This window comes from Condylura cristata, unplaced genomic scaffold (genome assembly GCF_000260355.1).
Source record: "Condylura cristata isolate star-nosed mole 26May11 unplaced genomic scaffold, ConCri1.0 scaffold00012, whole genome shotgun sequence".
NCBI classification, from domain to species: Eukaryota; Metazoa; Chordata; class Mammalia; order Eulipotyphla; family Talpidae; genus Condylura; species Condylura cristata.
This window is the reverse complement of record NW_004567113.1, coordinates 388,894-405,692: the sequence shown is the minus strand read 5'-3', so window position 1 is coordinate 405,692 and position 16,799 is coordinate 388,894. Positions and strand designations below refer to the sequence as shown.

General features: G+C 38.6%; 1 protein-coding gene across 1 annotated transcript in view; it reads right to left on the bottom strand.

The window, feature by feature from the left end:
* Positions 1 to 16,799, bottom strand: part of STPG2 (sperm-tail PG-rich repeat containing 2) — a 267,191-nt gene that overhangs the window by 226,166 nt on the left and 24,226 nt on the right. The gene's annotated exons all lie outside the window — the stretch shown is intronic.

Here is a 16,799-nt window from a genome sequence, read left to right as displayed (position 1 = left end):
CATACAAGAAGCCAGAAAGCCAAATTTCCATGATAAAAGGAAAACAACATCAAGAAACATAATAGTAAAGCTCCCAAGATTCCAAGGCAAGGAAAATATAATGAAGTTGACAAGAGGGAAAAAACAGGTAAAATATAAAGGAAAACCAATCCAGCTAACATCAGACATCTCTGAATAAATACTACAGGCAAGAAAATAATTGAGGCACATATTCAACAAATTCTAAGATGACCCTAAATGTCAACGAAAATATTTGTCTGAAAAGCTCTCCTTCCTATATTAAGACACAATAAGGACTTTCCAGGCAAACAGAAACTCTAGAAATACATTTTGACTAAACCCCAGCTGCAAAAAATTACTTTAAGAAGTCTTAAATCCAAAATGAACAAGGAATGAATAAAAAGAACAGAATAAGGCAAGGAAAAAAAAAGAGTCAAACAAAATGGCAAATAACAGATGCCAACAAATCAATATTAACCTTCAATGAAATGGTCTAAACTAATCAATAAAAAGATATGGAGTCATTTTAATTTTTTCATTAAAAATCAAAATTTGGGGATTTCCAGCAAAATGGCAGCAGAGTGAAGATGCCAAAATCACTATGTCAAACCCACACAGGAATATAAAACGCAAAACGGTCTGTGGACTTACATACTGTAACTTTCAGCCCAAATGAGAACACCCTGGACTCACTAGAAGGAATATGACTGAGGGAGAATCGGTGTTTAGGGATTTCTGATAGGGGAACCCTGATCCCCATACAGGAGCACCCAGGTGCCAGGAGACTTGCTTCCCTTTCACCCTCGACCTGTCCTAGAGATAAAGAGAGATAGTGCAGCTGGGTGAGTGGAATCCAAGCTGCAGTGAAAGACTGCAGCCCCGAACCCGGATTGCCCAGGTACCCAGGTGCTAGGACCCAAGAGTGCTCAGTTGCCAGCCATTAGAAGGAGCCTTGCTTCCCTTCCCCCCTCAGCAAGCCCTGGAGATAAGGAGAGACAGCTCAGCTACGTGAGTAGAATCCAAGAAGCAGAGAAAGGCTGCAGCCCCATCCTTGATTGCCTAGGCGCCCAGGTGCTATGACTTGGGAGCGTGCAGGTGCCTAGTCACCAGAGGAGACTTCTTTCCCTTGCCCACTTAGCCTGCCCAGGAGATAAGGAAAGACAGCTCAGCTGGGTGAGCAGAATCCCAGCTGCAGGGAAAGGCTGCAGCCCCAAACCCATATTGCCAGTGTGCCCAGGTGCTAGGACCCAGGAGCTTGCCCAGGCTCCTAGGCACTAGAAGGAGACTTGCTTCCCTTCCCCCCTTGGCCAATTCTGGAGATAAGGAGAGACGATGCAAGCCCTTGAAATTCTCAGAATAGAAGGCATACTTTAACACGAAAAAAGTCATATGTGATAAACTTACAGCTGATATTACTATCAATGGTGAAAAGCTGAAAGTATTTCCTTTAAGACCGGGAACAAGACAAATATGTTGACACTCACCAACGCTCAACATCACACAGAAAGAAAAACATACAAGCAATCCAAATAAGGAAAGAAGTAGTAAAGCTATCACTATTTGTAGGTGTTATGATAATATACATAGAGAACTCTAAACACTCCACAGAATAACAAATCAAAACAATCAGTCTTTATAGTAAAGTATCAATATACAAAATCAACACACAAACGTCAGTGGTCTTCCTGTATGCAAATAGCCAATCTGAAGAAGAAATCAAGAAAATTGTAAATCATCTCTTTTGTAAAATGAACCTAACAAAAGAATTGAGAAATCTATAAAGAAATTTATAAAACACCTAAACAGAAAAAGATACAAAGAAATGGAAATACATCCTCTGCTCATTGTTTAGAAGAAATAACATTACCAAAAAGGCCACCCTACCACAAGCAACTTACAGATTTAAAGATATTCCAATAAAAATCTCAATGGCATTCTTTAAAGAAATAAAACAAATACTGATGAAATTCATATAGAGCCACAAAAAAAGCTCAAATAGCCAATTATTTCCTTACTAGTAAATGAGAATGGAGGTACCAAATGCCAAGACTTTAAGCTATACAACAAAGCCATAATAATTAAAATATCATAGTATGGGAACATAGACACACAAACCAATGGAACACAATAGAAATCCAAGAAATAAATCAACACATATATGGACAACTAATCTTTGGTAAAGGAGAAAAATATATACAATGGCACAAGGACAGTTTGCTCAATAAATAGTGCTGGGTAAATTATAACACCACAAGCAAAAGGATGAAACTAGACAACTACCTCACACCATTCAAAAAATTCAACTCAAAATGGATAAAAGAACTGAACGTAAGACCGGAGACAATAAATATATAGATAAAAAAAATTAAATTACATGGTAGTGTAAGAATTACAAGGTAGCATACAAAATGAGGACAGGAAGAACACAAGGGACTAAGGTGATTTGATGACAAGGGACATGGATGAATTGGTGGTGGAAAATCTGTGGGGACTACACCTGATGTAAAATAAGAATTAAATATATTTTTTTTAAAAAAAGATGTGCTGCATATTCACAATGAAATACTACTCAGTGACCAAAAAAAAAAAAAAAACAAACTTATTCTGTAGTGTGGCAACATGCATGGAACTGAAGGGATTACTCCAAATAAAATAAGTCAGAAAAAAGATAAGTTGGCAATTATATGTGGAATGTAGAGAACCAAGACAAACTGTAATATTGACCCTTGAAAGTACACCCTATGAGACACTTAGGAAGGAAAAGGAGAAGAGGAGGGGGGAAAGTCAAGAACAGGTAGGGAGCAAAGCGCAGGAGAGAGGAGGAGGACTATGGGCAATTTAATGTTTGGAAAACTATAGTGAACACACTAAATGAGAGAAATTCTACAGTGTTCATAAACACAGGTGTTTAAAAAACAAATAAGTAAATGAAAGAAAATTGAAAATTTTCATATGGCCTTACCTTGATCATCAGTTTAGCATCTATCACCTTTCACCTTATATCAGTTTTATATATGTGTATGTTTGCATGTATATATATGTTTGTGAGTGTGGATCTATCTACACACACACACACACACACATATATATATATACCTCTTCTAAATTTTGTGGTGTTTCCTTAATTAGGGAATTATGCTTTAGTATATGTATACTAAAACCATACACATTTTTATTTTTATTTTTATTTTTTTAAAGATTTATGTATTTGTGCATACAGAACTGGGTTACAGGTCAGAGGTTTAGGGGTGGTGAGAAGCTTCACCAGAGACATAGTGGGGAGCAGAACAGGCAGATGGATGAAGGACACTGCTGAGGGGAGCAGTGGGCGGGTCAGGAGAGGTCTGCCACGCCATGTGGTCACCTCCGGGGCAGGCGGGGATCAAACTCATGCAGAAGTGGCTTTAGCTTCTCAGTGCTGTGTTTTAACCCGCTGAGCCACCAGGGAGGGCCCACATTTTTATTTTTAATTTCTCTTATTTTCTCTTCACCATAGACACTGAAACTGACAATAAATTTATCAAAAGCAAAAATTAAGTTAGATGACAAAACAGTTGAAAACTGAAGCTCTTGGCCCTCCCTGGTGGCACAACAGATTACAAGGCAGCACTGCAAGCTAGTGGCAGCCTCTTCAGTGTGAGTTCGATCCCCAGCACTGGAGGTGATCCACATGGCGTGGCAGACCTCTCCTGACCCTCTAGCTGTTACCCTCAGCAGTGTACTTTGCTGATCTGCCTGTTCTGCTCACTACTCTGTCTCTGGTGAGTCCTCTCACTGCCCCTTAATTAATTGATTAATTGATTGATTGATTAACAGATAAATAAATCTTAAAAAAAACTAAAGCTCTTAAAATTCATTAAATAACTAAGTACAATATAGATATTAATAAAACCTGCCATTTTATAAGTTCCTTTACATTTACTTGGTATTTCATAATATACTAGAATTTTATATTTTAATTTAACTTATAATGTCATTAGAAGAAAATCTTAAAACACCAACTTACTGATTGAAGATGTTCTTTAGCCTCTAGCACTTTCTTGTTCATGGTACCTAATGGCCCAAGATAAGGCTGATCATAGCTTGCTGGTCCTGGACTATCTGACAAAATCTTCTGAAAACGTATCTCCCGATTTTGTAGACTATGGCCTCCTTTTATACTATACTAAATTGGAGAGAAAATATAAAGTGATTAAAGAAATCCATTACAATTATCAGCTACTTGATAAATGCTAATGAATATAAATAGGTTTAATTTCAACTTGAGAAATTAAGTCTCTTGACCATTTACCATTCTAATAAAAGAGGGCATTACATAGAAATGAAAACTATAGATCTGTTTTAACTTCAAACTCAAACTCAAATTTGATGTACTTAGTAATCTAAGAGAATACAAGAACACTGAATTTTAAAGCTTCAATCAGAGATAAACTAATTTCAAAATTGTAAAGCAAGAATAGAAGTTATGTTTAAAGGCCCACAGAGAATTTGTTACGCTGAAGACAAATAAAAATGCTAGTATTCATATTGCAAGAAAAATATAAGTCTTCCAAACTTGCCTCATAGATAATATTTTTCACTTTTTATGTTTAAGTACCCTCATGGTCAACAATAGTTTCCTACTAAGATTACTTTTAAACTTTGTTTATAACAGAAAAGACAATGAGAGGTATCTTCCATGGCTTTAGATACCAAATATCTAGGCCTTCTAGAACCAGAAAATTATTAACTGATAAATAGTTGGTGAATTTAATAAAATACAAGGTCAATAAATGATTACACTGAAATCATTTCAGATGTATCTCAAAATACAGTGGTTGGCATTTGATTCACTAAGTAAGAATTTTTCATAACTGAACCTATCTCTATTTTTTTTCATATTTATTTAGTTTCTAAGATAGACAAAATGGTCTTAAAAAAAAAGATTTAAGTTATAGACTATTCAGTACTGGACTGCTATTTTAACACTACCTGAACACCTTTGTCTAAAGAGTTTGGGTGCATAATAACATGTATACATAATAATTTTACCAAAAACATTAATGTTACAACTTAGATATAAAGTAAAATCATGTAGAGAAAAGATCCCTTCAAATTTTGATTCCCTAAAACCCTGCATGCTTGGTGCAAAAAGATGTCAGAGGTGGCTCCTGCTTAACTCCTCAGAAAAGCTTATGATATTTAACCAGAGAAACACTACACCCAGAGAGTCCTGTGGCTTCAGGCAAAACTAAAATAACCACTGGACATCAGCACCAAGAGACTGCACAGAGGATATACACAGAAGGGTCATGCTGTTAAAACAGGAAGTGGGTGAAGCTTTGACAAGATAATGCAGGATGACTGAGAGTTAGTCAACTAGCTCAGTCATAGTTGGAGGCAAGAAACTTTGATTTAGAGGAAATAACATTGAGAGAAGCTGAAGTGCTCCACACACAAGTTAGAAACAGTGATCTGGTCTTCACTGCTGATCCATTACCCCTTAAGAGAGGATACTGACATCATGAAGAACGCTAAAGTATACATTCTGCAGTGTCTCAGCTCAGAAATGCCTGAGGAGTGGTATCAGTGGCACTACAAATGAAAGACAGATTATGGCACATACACACCATGCTCCTCTCACATTCTTCTGTCTCAGCAAATGCCATGACAGGTTTCAACAATCATGAAGGACATCAAAGGCCAAAATATAAAATAAAACCATACTGTGTTGATTATTGTTTCTAATAGTTATAAGTGGACTATCATTTTTTTTAATATATATTATCATTTCATCCTACAACAGTGATAATTTTACTCTTCTTTTTTCCCAAGTTGGATTCTTTTTAAATCTTTCTCTTGCATAACTGGTCTTGCTAGGACTTCCAATAGCATGTTGGACATTAGTAGTTAAAGAGAGAGAGAGAGAGAAAAAAAAAATCAACACTTCTCTTTAGCTAACAATAAACTTGACAAAGTTTATTGACTTGCACAATTAAAATTATAAGACATCTTGGCCCTCCTTGGTGGTGCAGCAGGTTAAAGCACAGCACTGAGAAGCTAAAGCCACTTCCGCATCAGTTCGATTCCCACCTGCCCCGGAGGTGACCATATGGCTTTGCCATGGCCTACCTCTCCTGACCCTCCTGCTGCTCCCCTCAGCAGTGTACTTCATCAGTCTGTCTGTTCTGCTCCCCATTCTGTGTCTGGTGAAGCCTCTCACCGCCCCTGAGCCTCTGGCCTATACCCCAGTTCTGTATGAACAAATAAATAAATCTTTAAAAAAATTATGATATTTTTAAGTGACACAAAAAGAAAAACAGAAATGAACAGATACTACATGCTCATAGATTAGAAGAATTAGCATTATTAAATTCAAGTAATACTAAAATTTATTGATCTTTATTAAAAGTAGAAAAAAAATAACAAATTTTATATGGACCAAAGAAGACTACTAACCAATCAAACCTGACAAAAATGAAATATGTAGGTATAATGTTCCCAGATTTCAAACTATACTACAAAGCTATGATAATCAAAACCATATAAGCCATATAGTAATGGCTAAAAATAGAATTGATGTTTGTGCTGAAAACTTCAGGAAGGGGGATAAGTCACAGAGACAGGCAGTAAAAGGAGATATATGTTATGTAACATAGGTCCTGGAGTTTTTTTGGAGATGTGATAGAACTTCTGCATGGCTGGAAAAACGATTTTGACAGACTGAATTAGTATGCTACAATGGAAAAAAAAACAAGACGATATAAGGTCTCATAAAAAGTTTTGGATTTAAAAACACCTAGACTAAAGGGTATCCGAGAAGATGGCAGCACAGTGAAGATGCCAAAATCACTATGTTCAAGCTCACACAGAAAAATAAGACTAAAAATGGATTGCAGACTTACATACTATGAGTTTCAACCCAAATGAGCGCACCCTGGACTCACTAAAAGGAAGATAACGGAGGGAGATTCAGTGATTGTGGAGCTCCAGTAGGGGAGCTCCAATCTGGGAGTGCCCAGTCACCAGGGTGCTAGGAAGGGCCTCAGATGGGAGGCTTGCTGCTCTTTGGTCCAGTAAAGCCCTGGAGATTAAGAAAGAGAACTCAGCTCAGTGAGTGGAACCAAAGCTGAGGGGAAAGACTGCTAAGAGTAGGCACATAGAGCCCTGGAGGTGGGGAAGAGGATCTGGTGACTCAGGAAGCTGTGAGGCTTGCAGCCCTTCCAGCACACCCTGAATTCCCCGCCCCAACAGCAGAAGTCTGGAGGTATGTGTGCCATTAAAGTGGGACCCAGCAAGCCTCACAAAGCCCTGGAGGTAAAAGGAAAAAAAAAAAAAAACAGATGGAATCAATCACAAGCCCAACGCTGGGAACATTTTTGACACTCCCCTAACCCTCCACAGGCACATTCTAGCATAGAGAAGCTCTAGGAAGTGCCTTAGACAGGAGACTTGCTACTAGTCCACCTGCTTACAGCATCTATCCCCAAAAACTGAAATGGAGATAATGAGAGACAATTCAGCTATGTGAGTGGACTCCAAGCAGTGGGGAAAGACTGCTCAGGGAGAGACTGCTTAGAGTGGGCAAAAAGAGCCATGGAGGCATTGAGAAAGGACTGGCAACCTGCACAGCTGGGAAGCACACAGCCCTTCTGCACTCCCTGCAGTGGGGTCTGAAAAAACAGGTGATATTGAAACAAAGCACAGCTCAGAGCATACTCCACAACTGAAGTGTCTGGAAGTACCTAAGCCATCCCAGAAAGGACATCCAGACAGAATGCTGGTCAATAATAGCAACACTGTGTCTCAACGAATAGAAAGTATTAAAAAATACATGACAGAAGTCTGGTTTTTTGGGAAAGATGGCGGCAGAGTAAAGATGCCAAGATCACTGCATTCAGGCTCACGCAGGAGTATAAGATTAAAAACGTACTATAAACTTACATACTATGAGCTTCAACCCAAATGAGAACATCCTGGACTCACTAGAAGAAAGATAACTGAGGGAGAACAGGCGATTGGGGATGGATAGGGGAACTCCCTCCCTGGAGTGTGCCGTCATTGGAAAGTGTTACAGTCTGCAGGAGCTCCTTTGCCCCTCGCTAAGGACCTGGAGGTGAAGGGGGATGGCTCAGCTCGGTAAGTGGAGCCCAGGCTGAGGAAAGACTGCAGATCCGATTTGGAGCACCCAGGCTTTAGGCAAAGCCGCTGAAGGATTAGGTCAGGAATGGGCAAGATGGCAGCAGAGAAAAGATGCCGAAATCACTACATCTAAGCCTGCACAGGCATATAGGTCTAAAAACGGACTATAGACCTGAATGCTATGAGTTTCAACCTAAATGTGAACACCTTGGACTCACTAGAAGGAGGTAACTGAGGGAGAATTGGCAATTGGGGAGTTCCAATAAGGGCTCCCTCCCAGGAGCCCCAGGTTCCCTGCTGGGAAATGCCTCAGACAGGATAAGCAGAATCCTGCAGCTCCAATAAGGAAAGTGCCCAGGCTTTACTGTCGCAGAGAAAGGCTTCCTGCATATAAGGCTTGGCCCAGCTGCAGCACTTCAAATGAGCCCAGCCCCACAGCTGTATCCAAGCATAGAGAGAACCCACAATATCAGAAGGCTACAAAGATCAACAGGCACATTCCAGAGACAAGGACTTAACTTTTTACCAGAAGAATATGAACACCACAAGAAATCCTTGATTGTAACTGGCAGAGATGACAGACATAATTCCACACAGTGGGGGCTGGAAAAACAGGAGCTATTGAAACAAAACAAGGCTCGGAATACCCTCCACAAATGAAGTATCTGGAAGTCCCACTGTCATCCCAGAAAGAACATCCAGAAAGAATGCCAGTCAATAATAACAACACCATGTCTCAACGAATAGAAAGTATTAGAAAATACACAACAGGGAAAAGAAGAATAACAAGTATTCAAGCAAGTCCACAGGGGGGAAATTCACCACAAAAAGATCAGGCACCAGAAACCACCAAAGAAATAGAAGAACTGCTCAGCCTACAAGATAGAGAATTCAGAATCATCGTGATAAACAAACAAAAAGAAGATGAGAAAGAAAAAAATGATATGAGGCAAGCCATCAATGAACTGAAGAAAGAATATGAGACATTAAAAAAAGAAATAGAAGAAATGCAGAGATGAAAAGGTCACTAGAGGAGATAATGCTCAGAAAAGTAATAAAAACAGATTAGATGAAATAGAAGAACAAGCCAGCTCCCTCAAAGATGCAGAAATAAAGAGAATTAAAACAGAAAAAGAAAGAGAAATAAAAAGGAAAAGGAATGAAGAAACACTTCAAGAGCTATCTGACAGCATTAGAAAAGGAAATATCAGAGTTATATGTATCCCAAAAGGTGAAGAGAAAGGCCAAGGAATCCGGAAATATTCACAGAAATAATAAAAACCACATAATCATATCAATAGATGCAGAGAAGGCATTCGAAAAAGTACCACATCCATATACATTTAGGGCCCTCAAGATCCTCAGAATAGAAGGAACATACCTCAATCTGATAAAAGCCATATATGATAATCGCACAGCCAATATTATCCTCTACGGAGTGTCGGGGTGCCCGGGACCCCAGCCCCATGATTCAGCAGCCAAACCTGCCTATAAAAGGAAGTTAATGCTTCCGCGTGATCAATTTATGCTCATTGTGTGTCCTGCCCAAATATGGTTGTTGTACACGTGAGCAGTGCTCTGATTGACCAGTGTACACGTGAGCAGTGCTCTGATTGGTCAATGAATGCTATTTAAGCAAATACCATAACGGACTCTGGGGGCGAGGCAGCAGGGAGGAGGAAAGCTAGAGAGAGAGAAAGAGAGAGAGAGAGAGAGAGAGAAGCATACAAGGAAGAATAAAGGGTCCAGAAGAAGATATATCGTGGAGTCTCTCTGTTGGCAGAGAGTGTGTCACAAGTGGTGCCGAAACCCGGGAACGAACCAGCCAGTTCCAGCAAAAGCCAGGGGCACGCGGAAGGCGGCCCAGTTCCAGTAAAAGCTAGGGGCATGGAAAAGGCGGTCCAGTTTCGGCAAAAGCCAGGGGCACGCGGAAGGCGGTCCAGTTTCGGCAAAAGCTAGGGGCACGCGGAAGGCAGTCCAATCTCAGTAAAAACTAAGGGACACGTGGAAGGCGGTCCAATCTCAGTAAAAACTAAGGGACACGTGAAAAGCGGTCAAATAGAACTGATAGTACAAAAACAAAAAGGGGATTCTTACTTCTCTGTGGTTGAGGATCCACAAACTCAGGAAAGGTATCACCAGCCTCTAGATTTTAAATTAGTTAAACAATTAAAGGAGGCAGTATGCACCTATGGCCCACAGGCTGCATTCACAATTTCAATGGTTGAGTCAATAGGAGGGCTTAATTTGGCCCCTCATGATTGGGAAAATGTGGCCAGAACCACCCTCTTGGGTGGCCAATACTTGATGTGGAAAACCAGTTGGCAGGAGCTTTGTTTAGATACCGCTAGAAGAAAGCAGCCACAGCTCAACCTAAGACAGACACGGTCCCTTGCCATTTATAATTAAACAAACGGGGAGCTGTCGGGGTGCCCGGGACCCCAGCCCCATGATTCAGCATCCAAACCCGCCTGTATAAGGAAGTTAATGCTTCCGCGTGATCCATGTATGCTCGTTGTGTGTCCTGCCCAAATATGGTTGTTGTACACGTGAGCAGTGCTCTGATTGGCCAACGTACAAGTGAGCAGTGCTCTGATTGGCCAATGTACACATGAGCAGTGCTCTGATTGGTCAATGAATGCTATTTAAGCAACTGCCATAACGGACTCTGGGGAGGAGGCAGGGAGGAGGAAAGCTAGAGAGAGAAAGAGAGAGAGAGAGAGAAGAGCACGAGGGAGAAGAATAAAGGGTCCAGAAGAAGATATATTGTGGCGTCTCTCTATTGGCACAGAGTGCGTTACAATGGAGAAAAACTGAAAGCCTTTCCTTTGAGATCAGGAATAGACAAGGGTGTCCACTATCACCACTGGAAGTTCTAGCCAGAGCAATAAGACAGGAAAAAGACATACAATGAATCCATATAGGGAAAGAAGAAGTAAAACTGTCCTTATTTAGAGGTGATATGTTAATTTACATGGAAAACCCTAAAAACATAGAGAAACTAATAAAAACCATCCACCAGTTTAGTAAGGTAGTAGGATATAAAATCAACACACAAAAGTAGGAGGACTTCCACTACATAAAACCAATCAGAAGAAGCAGAAATTAAAAAAAAATCCCCTTTTCAATTAAAACAAAAAGAATCAAATACCTGAGAATCAACCTAACAAAAGAGGTAAAAGACTTATACAAAGAAAATTACAAAACACTGCTAAAGAAGACACCATGAAGTGGAAAGACATCCCCTGCTCATGGATCAGGAGAATTAACATCATCAAAATGACCATCCTATCAAAAGAGACATACAGATTTAATGCCATCCCAATAAAAGTCTCACTGACATTCTATTTCAAAGAAATAGAAAAAAAAAATTGAGATTCATATGGAAACACAAAATAGAATAGCCAAAACTCTCATGACTAAGAAGAAAGAGAATGGAGGCACTACAATCGCAAACTTCAAGATATATTACAAAGCCATAATAATTAAATGGCATGGTACTGGAACAAGAACAGACACACAAACCACTGGATTCGAACAGAAAACCCCAATATAAACCCATAGGTTTATGGACAGCTAATCTTTAACAAAGCAGCAAAGCAGATACAATGGAACAAAGAAAGTTTGTTCGGCAAATGGTGATAGGAAATCTGGAAAGCTACATGCAATAAAAATTAAACTAGATCATTACCTCGCACCATACCTAAAAATCAACTCAAAGTAGATTAAAGACCTAGACATAAGAACAGAAACCATAAAATACCTGGAAGCAAAGATGGGCAAAACAGTACATGACATACACCTCAGAAACATCTTTGAAGTTACAGCAACCAGTGCAATGATAGGGAAGGCAAGGATAAATAGATGGAATTATATCAAGTTGAAGAGCTCTGTACAGCAAAAAAAAAAAAAAAAAAAAAAAGACACTACAAATAACAGACATACCACTGATTAGAATAAAGGATTGATCACAAAATATACAAAGAACTGATGCAACTCAACAAATACAAAGTAAGTAACCCCATCCAAAAATGGGCAGAAGAGCAAAAAAGACACTTATCCAAAGACGAAGTGAGGATGGCCAACAAGTACATGAAAAAATGTTCGACACTGGTGAGGATGTGGAGAAAAAAGAACTCTCCTGCACTGCTGGTGGGAATGCAAACTAGTACAACCACTGTGGAAAACTGTTTGGAGTTTTCTCCAACTGCTTAACATGGAGCTTCCCTACAACCCAGCAATCCCACTCCTAGGTATCTACCCAAAAGACATAAAAACACTGATTGAAAAAGATACTTGCAGCCCCATGTTTATTGCTGCTTTATTTACTATTGGAAAAACATAGATGCAGCCCAAATGCCCAAAAGTAGATGACTGGATTAAAAAGATTTGGTACATATATACAATGGAATATTACTCAGCAACCAAAAAAAAAGAAAAGAAAAAAAGAAACACATGTCTTTTGCAGCAACTTGGATGGAGCTAGAAAAGATCATGCTTAGTGAGATAAGCCAGAAAGAGAAAGAAAAATACTGGATGGTTTCGCTCATTGCAGGAGTATAATGGACCAGGAGAGAAAATAATAAGAATAATGAACAGCCATATACCAGAGATATTTTGTGGGGGTAAAGTGGGGAATGGGATCAAAAATGGGGAGGGAGAGAAGTACACGGGACTATGGTGATGGCACACGGGTGACTCGGTGATGGGAAACCCACAGGGATTACAATTGAGATGAAAAAAAATGTACAAAATGATGTAAAAATAAGCTATTATATAAAAAAAATGTTCAACATCACTTGTAATAAGGGAGATACAAATTAAAACCACAATGAGATACCACCTCACACCAGTGAGAATGGCACATCTTAAAACAACTAGCAACAACATATGTTGGTGGGTACGTGGAGAAAAAAGGAACTCTCCTGTAATGCAAACTAGTACAACCATTATGGAAAACTGTTTGGAGATTTCTCAAACTGCTAAAAATGGAGCTTCCATATGACCCAGTAATCCCACTACTAGTTTTCTACCCAAAATCACAAAAACACTGATTCAAAGAGATACCTGCACCCCCATGTTTATTGCAGTTTTATTTAAAATTGGAAAGACATGAAGACAACTCAAATGCCAAAAAGTGGATGATTGGATTAAAATTATGTGGTACACATACACAATGGAATATTACTCAGTAAACAAAATAAATAAATAAATAAATACAAGCCTTCTGCAGTAACATGGATGGAGCTGGAAAAGATCATGCTTAGTGAAATGAGCCAGAAAGAAAAGGAAAAATACCAGATGGTTTCACTCATAGCAAGAATATAACTGACCAGGCAAGAAACTTATAATAATGAACAGCTATATGCTAGCGACATTTTATGGGGGTGGAGTAGGGAATGGGATCAAAAACAGTGGGGGTAGAGAAATGCACTGAACTATGGTGATGGCATTTGGGTGATCTGGATGGGAGGCCCACAGGGATTACAACAGAGATGTAAAAATGCATAAAATTATGTAAAAATAAACTATTATAAAACACACACACACACACACCTGGACTCATGCTACCCAATGCAATTCTCTTTTCAGTGCCTGTCTCTATGACTTACCTTTATTTCCTGAAGTTTTAAGGAACTCTTCCCTAATCAATCCTCAAAACTTTACTTATGAATATCTCCTATGTGGTTTTATATCACGGTGTTTATAATATCCTATTTCTATACTGAGGTACTGTCTTGCAAGTTTAAGTAAAGGCTTTGAGCCAGCAGTGAATATATAGATACTTGTCCCACCACAACCATAATATGCTAATATGTAGATCCTGGAGTGGAAGTGAGGGTGACACTCTTAATGATTGTAGCTAATTACACACTACCAATTTTTCAATAGTTGGTCCTCTAATATTCTGGAAATTTTAAGACTCAAGAGAAAAACTAGATGTTCCATTGGATTGGACATGGAAATTTTAAATAATCGACCTAGGATCTGTATGATACAAAGAGAGCAAAATAAGGGTAATTGGCCAACACATTGGCTAAATGATTAACCCTGAGAAAAACAACCCATGTAGAATACATCCTGTATTACTTTCTCACAGAAAAATGCTCAATGAAACTACTAAAAGGAAGTTTATTTAAATATTTAATAAAAAGCCTGAGAACCAAGAATTCAGACTTCTTAAAACTGAAAATGTGGTCATACCACCAAACTGAGTACTGCATGATACAATGTCTTAGTTGAAGAGATATGGAATATGGAATGAGTAACTTCTAGTCTCATGATCAGTTATAAAAAAACAAGTTCCCACTTATATTTTCTTGCTTCCACTATAAACTTTTCTCATTTTTCCTCTTTCTATTGTAAAACCATGACAGTAGGCCCTCCCTGGTGGCACAGCGAGTTAAAGCACAGCACTAAGAAGCAAAAGCCACTTCAGCATGAGTTTGATCCCCGTACTGGAGGTGATCCACATGGTGTGGCAGTCTTCTCCTGACCTGCCGCTGCTCTCTTCAGCAGTGTACTTCATCCATCTGCCTGTTTGGCTCCCTACTCTGTCTCTGTAAATCCTCTCACTGCCCCTGCACCTCTGGCCCCAGTTTTGTATATGAACAAATAAATAATCCTAAAAATAAAAGCTAACATTAATTATGGTAAAAATTTATGGAATGAAAATTATAACCAAGTACTATTTTAATTCATTAGCACATTAATTCTTAGACAATGTCTACAGTTATTACTCGTATTTAACAAGTGAGGAACTAAGGTATCAAAAAAAAAATAGTTGGCTAAAATTAAGTATCACAGCTGGGAAATAGCAGAAAATTATTATGAATCTGGATAGCCTTGCTCCAGTGTCTGAACGCCAAAACGAACTTTATAATATATATTATATAATATATAATTGATATTAAAATTCTATATAATTTATAGTTTGTAAGATGCAGTCAAACAATTTTTTTAAAAAGTGGTTTTAATATAGAGAGTAGAAATTGATTAAGTAATGGCATTATAAATGCAGTAACTAGTTATTAGATTGTCTCTTTTTGGAGAGATACACATGAGAATTATACATAAAATAATTGTACTTATTTTTTAAAAGATTTATTTATTTATGCATGCAGATCTGGGGTACAAGCCAGAGGAGCAGGGGCAGTGAGAGGCACCTGAAACAGTGTGGGGAGAAGAATAAGGAGAGGGAGACCTACAAAGGACACTGCTGAGGGGAGCAGCTGGAGAAACAGGAGAGATCTGCCTTGCCATGCGGATCACAGGGCTGGGGATGAACTCGCACTAAAGCAGCTGCTGCTAGCTTGCAGTGCTGCATCCTAATCTGTTGTGCCACCAGAGAGGGCTAAATTAATTGTACTTTTAAATTATTTATGTCTATGAATAATTGTGTATGCGTACATGCATACACAAGGAAGAAAAAAAAAAAAAAGGCCCTCCCTTGCGGTGCAGTGGGTTAGGACGCAGAACTGCAAACTAGCTGTAGCTGCTTCAGTATGAGTTCCATACAAGGATTCACCAGAGACAGAGTGGGAGCAGAACAGGCAGATAGATGAAGTACACCACTGAGGGGAGCAGTAGGCAGGTCAGGAGAAGTCTGCTGATCACATCCAGAGCTGGGAATCAAGTTCAGGCTGAAGTGGCATTAGCTTCTTAGTGCTGTGCTTTAACCCGCGGCACAGGGAGGGCCCAATAAATAAATCTTTTTAAAAAGAAAAAAAATAGGGCAGTAAAGTGGTCACATACAGTGATAATCTGTTGGTTTTTATGCACCTAGCATCTTTTCTATTATCTGCTCACTACAGTATATTCCTCACCAGTATAAGAATCAAGCATTTCCCACATTTTGTGGTCTTACAGGAACTTCCAAAGAAGTTCCTGTACTAGGAATCACAGGATCTAAAATGAAAGTGAAGTGATCATATTCCCCCACTGGGAACACTAACTTTCAGTGGAGAAACACATTTTTAAAAATGGGAGGAAGTTATAGAATTAAGTTATTTACTGGTGGTTGCCCATTAGATGGTATAAAATTGTCCTAGTCAAGTTCTTCCTTTAGACCTTTCTTGCTTAATTCTTCCTTCAAATCTATTTGCCACTTGATTGTTTTAGAACCTATTTAGAAATCTATGTTATTGCCTGCAAAAAAAAAAAAAAAAATCCCTGTTTGATAAAGTGATTATTATTTCTAATTTAAGAAGCCTAGTGCAAAAACTGATTTATTTCATATAAATATTTCATATAAAGGTATCACTGATTTCATATAAAGACCTGCTAAGGTCAGGCTGAAATCATTATGTGTATACAAAACTTAATGAAAAAGGTAAAATTTTATATTAATGATTCTGAAGATGCTTTGTCACAGCCACTGTTTCTAAACATGGATTGACAACTGTATTCTGATCAGATACTACATAGAAACAATATACAAGAAAATGGTAAGATATAGAATTATAGAGTACAAAATACAAGAAAATTTCTTCACTTTATTACCTCCTTCTATGTATTTCATCATTTGCACAACTTTCATAAGCTATAGCTCATATGATAGTATCATTTTCAGTTAAGGAATTTCAAGGACCATGGAGCATGTAGCAATGCTTTGTGACATAAATGTGTATAATAGGGCCTCCCTGGAGCACCAAGGATTATATCTCAGCACTATGAAG